Source organism: Asparagus officinalis, chromosome 4 (genome assembly GCF_001876935.1).
Source record: "Asparagus officinalis chromosome 4, Aspof.V1, whole genome shotgun sequence".
NCBI classification, from domain to species: Eukaryota; Viridiplantae; Streptophyta; class Magnoliopsida; order Asparagales; family Asparagaceae; genus Asparagus; species Asparagus officinalis.
Window position 1 is genome coordinate 74,435,112 of NC_033797.1, and position 8,087 is coordinate 74,443,198.

Here is an 8,087-nt window from a genome sequence, read left to right on the forward strand (position 1 = left end):
TAAGACAGATGCAGATAGAGAGCATATGAGCAGGGTGCCATATTCTTCAGCCATTGGGAGTCTCATGTACGCGATGGTTTGCACGAGGCCGGACATCGCCCATGCAGTGGGAGTTGTGAGCAGATTTGCAAGCAATCCAGGAAAGCAGCATTGGGAGGCCGTAAAGTGGATAATGCGGTACTTGAGGGGAACAACGAACAAGCCACTATGTTTCAGGAGGAAGGAGTTGGTGCTGCAGGGATACGTGGATGCGGACTTCGCCGGTGATCATGATACGAGGCGAAGCACCACGGGGTATGTTTATACCTTAGCGTCGACAGCAGTGAGCTGGGTCTCACGTCTGCAGAAGATTGTGACTTTGTCTACAACCGAGGCTGAGTATGTCGCGGTGACTAAAGCAAGTAAGGAGATGATCTGGTTGAACGGGTGCTTGGAAGAGTTGGATCTGAAGCAAGGGAGAGGAGTTCTTTATTGTGATAGCCAGAGCGCTATACATCTTGCCAAGAATCCAGTATATCATGCCAGAACGAAGCACATCGACGTTAAATACCATTTTATACGCTCGCTGATCGAGGACGGAAAGTTGCACTTAATGAAGATTTTGGGGAGTCAAAATCCGGCAGACATGTTGACGAAGGCAGTCACCATTGAGAAACTGGAGTTGTGCGTAACTTCAGTTGGCCTTCACGAGTAGAAGACGAAGGCGGAGCCACACTACAAGGATCGGCGCGATCGTCGGGATGTTGATTGAAGGAAGAATTTTTTCGGGGGAAAAGATACATGCGAAGAAGGGGAGAGTTCGGGTGAGCTCGATGATGACGCTTTGGTCTCCAAGTGGGAGATTGTTAGTCTAAGGTGTAGACCTAAAGTTCGAGACAAGGGCTGGAATCAAAAGGACTAGAAAACGACCAGACAGATCCACGGTCGACAGAGTCAGTCGACCGCGAACGTGCACACAAGCTGGGAGAGCCTGGATCAGGTCGCGGTCGACCGGGCCCGGCGGCGACCGCGAATCGCCCAGACAGTTTCCTAAACTGTTTGGGACTCTGTTTTGTTTCAGGATTCTATAAATACCCAAACGTTTTTTAGGGTTTGTAAGACATCAAAAAGAGAGCTTTTTGGCTGCAAAGAGAGAGAGAATCTCAGAGAGATTTACCCTTTGTTTGAGAGCTTGTATTTTCTTCTTCAATTAATAGAAAGATTGTGTGGTGTGGCTCCCGAGGACGTAGGCACGTTGCCGAACCTCGTTAAATCTGTGTGTTCGTCTCTTTTACTGTTTTTACAAGGTTAGATCTTTATTTGTAGTTTATTCCTACTTTCCTACTTTCAACACAAGGTCCGGAAGGGCAAGGGTTCGATTGATTGTTTCGAATCCCCAACAGGAACCGTCGAGCTCTGTCCTTCTCCTCCCCTACGTAGTCCAGTGCGAATCGACTCAACCTCGAGAATTCTGCATCGTATTGTCATCCACCGTCCCGTCTCCTTGCTCCAATTTAATGAACTCTCGCTCCGTGTCAAGCCTGACCGTCATCGGAAAGAACACTTTTCCGAGGAAGTGTCCCAAGGGATGGGCTTCTCCAGTCTCTTCTCCTCTGCTTCCCACCAATCGAGGGCATAGCCTTCAAGCTGAAGCTCGACTGCAGCAACTTTATGGGCTTCGAGTACACGTGATGCATGCTCTGAGATGGATCTTCATGTCCATAAGCCATCTATGGGCCTCCAATGGGCCGCTGGTACCACTGAAGGTAGGGGGATCGATGGAGTTGTCTGAGTTCAATCGCGGAGCAGATTCTCTCCGGTTGTTGTGCTGCCTGTAGCTCGTCCTGCGGGATGTCATTCTGACGTTCCAGGTTCCGCAGGGCCTCCACCACGTCCCTCATCATGTAGAGTTGCTCCTCTACCTGACATCCGAGCAAATAATACCTCATCAAAATTAGTTATTTTGCCTATAATTGCACATTACATATATCTTAAAGGTTATTTGAAACTAGTCCCTGAAATCTTTAATATTTTGAGGGCAGACACACAAATCATTGCAATTGCTATTAGCTTGACAAACTATATATGAGTTTTGAAATAAGTCCGCCCAGTGAGCACCTGTTAGAGTTGGGAGGAATATTCTTTCAACTTTAACCTTTTGGGGGTGGAATGACGGTTGCACATTTTTCTAATGCAAAGCAAAACATGATTTGGGGGCAAGACAAGGGTTTTGGTGTTGATTTTGGGGGCAAAAGAGGAAATTCTTTTTTGCCTTTCTCAGAAGATGAAGTGGAAACCAGAAAGAGGGAAAACTGAGGTATGGGAGCGGGAGTTGTCTAGTAAGGATAATTTCATAATTACCTATCTATAGATAGGCACCAACCAACCATGGTTAATACTTAACAGATTAGATGAATTTTATAATGGATTAGTAATTTCAAGCATCTTTGCTGAAAATTATGTAGGCCACAAACAAACACAAACAACAAGAAAGCGCAAGCAAGAAAACAACACAATTTTTTTTAAAGCGCAAGTAAGAAAACAACACAGAGCTTTTTTTACATCGTTCGGCGAAACATCCTACCTTCATGGCCCCTTATTAGGGAAATTCACTATCTTCACTAACAGGATCAAACTTTAAATAGTACAAACTTTTAAACCCTCACCCACCTCACAATTGATACATACTTTGAACGAACGAAACTTATAAACCCTCACACTTCTCACATCACTGAAAGAACTTGGGTATACTCATACTCACACTCACATTCAATGCCCCAAGAAGATCCTCTCACCTCAAGGATGTCTTTCTCAAACATACCCTTTTATAGCTTCCTCCTTCGCTATTTCCAAGGGCAAATCGATGTGCATAATTACTCTTGGCAATCCTCTAGAGACCTTCAAATTTCTCAATGTATGAATCCTTCAAGCTTTCATGGTCAAAGCTATGCATTCTTCCTCATTGTTGAGGTTTGGGAAGAACCTAACACATCTTATATGATATGGGGCCCTAATAGCAATTTCAATGATTTAAGGCACTAATCTCAAATATGAAACTCTTGAGGTACTAGTATGGAGATGGACCCCATAATACTTTAAGGAGCTTTTTGGTTGGATGGAAACGGAGATGCAAGAACAAATAGAGCAGCTAGATTTGTAAATACATTGTTGTTGTGTTAAAAGCTGTGTCAAGGAACCAAACCAAACGCCAATCCAAGAGAGCCAAATGAACTAAATATCAATGCACAAACAAAACACCAATTTTAACGTGGTTCGGCAAACTGCCTACGTCCACGGGGCAAGAAGGGGGATGAAGTTTTCACTAATAGAGAAAGAGTACAAACTGAGATTACAACTCACTCGAAGGAACAAACTAATCTCACCAACAAGCTATTAATCTCTCCAAACAAAATCCTAAATAAATAGCTCAGAAAATACCTCTTTTCTGTGCTCCAAATATCCCCAATTTTCTTCTCCTAATTCTCTCTTCCAATTGTTCTATATATATAGAAATCCTAAAATCATAAACATACTAGGAATTCTAAACCAAAATCCAAATCAAATTAGGAATCCTAATAACCTATTACCAAAATAGATTAGGAATCCTAATAACCTCATGTTATCAAAATAGATTAAGAATCCTAATAGATTAGGAATACTGCTATCCAACAATTCTCCACCTCGGCGAAGTTTTCCCAAAACTGAGCCGACACCGACCAAACCAAATGCCTCACTTGTTGCGTCCAGTACGAAGTGAAACGATCCACAACAACAGACTCAATCCACAACAAGTCGAGACCCAAACGGGAGTGCGAATACTCACCCAAACGTTGGTATCTACTCACCAAATCGGCTGCATTAAAACTGACTGCCTACATATCCTCTTGCCCAAGGAATCAAGCATTTACGTAGTTCACCCAAACGGCCTCCAAAGGCCCTCAAACAAATAGAAAAGTCTGCAACTCTTCCCCAATATCGCCAACGGATCTGCAACTGATAGCGGCTCCAAACTGATACAAATCAAACACCTCCATCCGAGGTGAACCAATGGTCGTATCCAAATCATGTCCACCAGCTGCAACCGAATCCAAAACCAATCCATCATCTGCATCTGAAATAAAATGATCCCCAACCTGTGTCACCTCAGCTGAAATCCCAAATGACACAGTATGATCTGGAGTATGTGGAATAAGTTCCACCCAACGTGAAGTAGCATCACCCTCCACCTGCTGCGATATCCAAACGATCTGATCAACACTCTCCACCTGCCGAGAGTCAAAAGTGACATTCCTGTTTAGAACAAAATCAAAAGCTCCCAAACGATAATCAAACGAGCCTCTGAATCCCAAACACGCAATCAGATCAAATCTCACATCCTCGATGTGACCAAATGCTGGGTAACCAAATATCCGACGCCGACCAAAATCTAAAGCAGCTCCACCAGATCCAATCACTCCTAATACAGCAGTCGACGACCTATGACTACGATGACCCAAATATGTCGAAGCTCCAGAACCAATGCTCGACAACCAATGCTGATCCTCCTCCAGAAAAGAACGACCCATCGAAACTATCATCTCATCTTGTCGTCCCAAAGTCTCCACACCAATGAAGTGTCTCCTATTATCGTGAGCTCAGCACAAACGCAAGAAAGGACCCCTACCAAAGCTAGAACAACGAGTTACCTTTCTGCTAATACATTTCTTCCAATTGTTGTTGACTTCTAGGATTTTACACCAACGGGAACTGGTCGTGACCCAATAATGCCTAGAACAATCACCAACTGCGAAAACTACAAAACGATTACCTCCCAATGATGCCTCCTTGGAAGACCCCCAAATGCCTAACTGAACACCTCCTAAAAGACCTCTCGCTCGATGGATAGGAGTGCCAAACTCCACATCGGTTTTGCTCATTTCAATGTGCTCAAAGGACTTCCATCTGCAGGTCAAAGCACTCCTCAACAACCTATGCACGGCATCACCAATCAAATACCCCAGCACCAAACAACGCCACAATCTAGCCAAATCTAATGAAGTCGTCAGAGCTCTATCAATCACCGTGCTCCCAAGCAAATAGTATAAGTTACTCTTTCTGACGTCCTTCATCATAATCATGGACCCAAATGTAACCTTTAAACGTGCATTTACCAAGGTCACCCTATAGCCTGCTGCCTCCAAAACTCCAAGTGAAATGATGTTCTTCTTCAACTGAGGAACAAATCTCACTCCAACCAACTCCCGAATCACCCCGTCATTCATCCTGATCCGAATGGTACCGATACCACCAATAAAACATTCGTGATCATTCCCTAATGAGCATGAAATCCCCTCTTTCTAACTCCTGAAAGCTGGAGAACCAATCCCTCCTAGGGAAAATATGGTATGTAGCGCCCGAATCCAACATCCACTCTGTAGAGTAGGTAATACAAACTGATGGCAGTGCAGATAATGAGTAGCCTGAAGAACCCGAATTTGAATTGTTGTCACTAGTCTTGACAATATTCACCTCTGAAGCTTGTACAGCTTTCCCCTTATTCTTCCCGGCTTGATCATTCAACTTTGGGCATTCAGCTTTCCAATGTTAATCTTCTTTACAAAAAGCACATTGATTCCTACGAATTCCAAGATGTGCTCCTCTAGAATGTGACCTTCTACCTCGGTTTGGACTCTTTGCTCTTGCAACCAATGCCCTCGCTACCGGCTCAATAGAAGTCTTTTTGTCCTTCTTCCTGAGTTGGTAATTCACTAATACAGCGGTGACCTCACTATATGTAAGAGATGCCTTCTCATTAATAAGAGTAAGGACGAACGTCTCATATTCCTCGTCAGGCAAGGAACTCAACAATAGCAACGCCTTGTCCTCATCTTCAATAATGACATCTACATTCGCCAAATCTGTAAGAAGCTTCGTGTAGTGGTTCATGTGATTACTAATGGATGTCCCCTTCTTCAATTAGAAGCGATAAAGTCTCCTCTTCAAATGCAAGCGGTTTTCAACGCTCTTCGTCAAGTACTTGCTCTCTAGGACCTCCCAAATCTTCTTCGCAGAAGTCTCATTCATCACATCATATTTTAGATCTTGAGTGAGACAAGACCTAATCACACTACACGCTGTCCGATTCATCTTTTTCCAAACCTTCTCATCAATGTCGTCCGGTTTCCCGTCCAACTCCAACGTATCTTCCAAATTCTGCGCATTGAGCGCATCCAAGACTTCGCATCGCCAAAGTCCAAAATTGTTAGTGCCATTGAACTTCTCCACGTCTATCTTCATCGAGTGGATACTCAAACTTTGAACAGTCTTCACACCTAAAGAACTACCCTCAACTCCCTCTTTCTCGACCATAATCCTCAACACACCAACAACCAATGCGGAAACAAAAGAAGAATAGATCCAAAACTAAAAAAAGAAAAAAACTTTTCCGAAAAGATCCCACCTTTCTCACCAACTGAAACCCTAGACGAGCTTCCCAAATCGATCTACTCCTCCAAATAGCCTAAGCGTAGCCCAAGCTCTGATACCAAATTGTTGTGTCAAAAGTTGTGTCAAGGAACCAAACCAAACGCCAATCCAAGAGAGCCAAATGAACTAAATATCAATGCACAAACAAAACACCAATTTTAACGTGGTTCGGCAAACTGCCTACGTCCACGGGGCAAGAAGGGGGATGAGGTTTTCACTAATAGAGAAAGAGTACAAACTGAGATTACAACTCACTCGAAGGAACAAACTAATCTCACAAACAAGCTATTAATCTCTCCAAACAAAATCCTAAACAAATAGCTCAGAAAATACCTCTTTTCTGTGCTCCAAATATCCCCAAATTTTTTCTCCTAATTCTCTTTTCCAATTGTTCCATATATATAGAAATCCTAAAATCATAAACATACTAGGAATTCTAAACCAAAAGCCAAATCAAATTAGGAATCCTAATAACCTATTACCAAAATAGATTAGGAATCCTAATAACCTCATGTTATCAAAATAGATTAAGAATCCTAATAGATTAGGAATACTGCTATCCAACAATTGTTTGATTTACAAGTTTGTTATTAAGAAAAGTAAATAGACTTGCATTTTGTAGGAAAAACTTGCACAAATGCTACAACCAGTTTGATGGGAGGAAAAGTTGCTGGCTTCAAATAAAGAAATTAAAAAATAAAAATAATTTCACCTCATCAAAAAAAAAAAAAAAAACTTCAGCTAATGCAAATAGGAAATCCACCTACACCCAAATTTCCTCATATGACAAAATTATGTAGCTTCTGTACTAATTGTTTTTAACCAAACATTAATTTTGCATTGGAACTACATTTCCTACAAAACCACTACATATATCCAAACAACAAATTAAACTCAATTACCTAAAACAAATGCTACATGTAATATTTATTGTTACAATATTTGTTGCAATTTATTTTTAAGTGAACCAAACATACCCTAAATTTCATATCTTCTCTCTATGTTCCAAGTCCAACTAGTATTTAAGGCGGAAAAAAAACCCTTCCAAACTACCAGCTACATAAACATAATAGTGTATCTACTTAAAATATTTGGAAAATATCATCAAAACAACTACCCCGCCCCCCCGGCCCCCCCCACCCCCACCAAAAAAAAAGACTTTGAAAATATCGAGAAAAAAAAGATTAAGTTTAGGGATTCTCAGAAAACTCCTTTAACTTTTGAGATTCTATCAGAAAATCCTCTTTAACTTTGAGAGTCAATCTAAAATCCTCTCTAAATTAGGGAAATAGGGGTTTTATAGATAAACCCCTAGATTAGGGGGTCTGCTGATAAATTATGAAAGATACAAGGGGTTTTCTGATAATCCCTATAAGTAACGTTTTTTAATAATAATTTTTAAAAAAAGTTCAGGGTGTTTCCGTTAATTGCCCGAAGCTAACGGGGTTTTCTGACGTTTACCCTAATATATTCACGAACATTTCGAAGCTAAAAAACCGTGAAAGAAATACAACAGAATTTGCCAACGCGGAAGCATCCGCAGCTTTCGTAAAGCTTTCCCAGCCCGAAACTCCTTCAACTTCCTTTTCACCGCGTCGCTTTCTTCAGAATCAGAAGCCATTAAGTTTCTGCCTTTTAGTGGC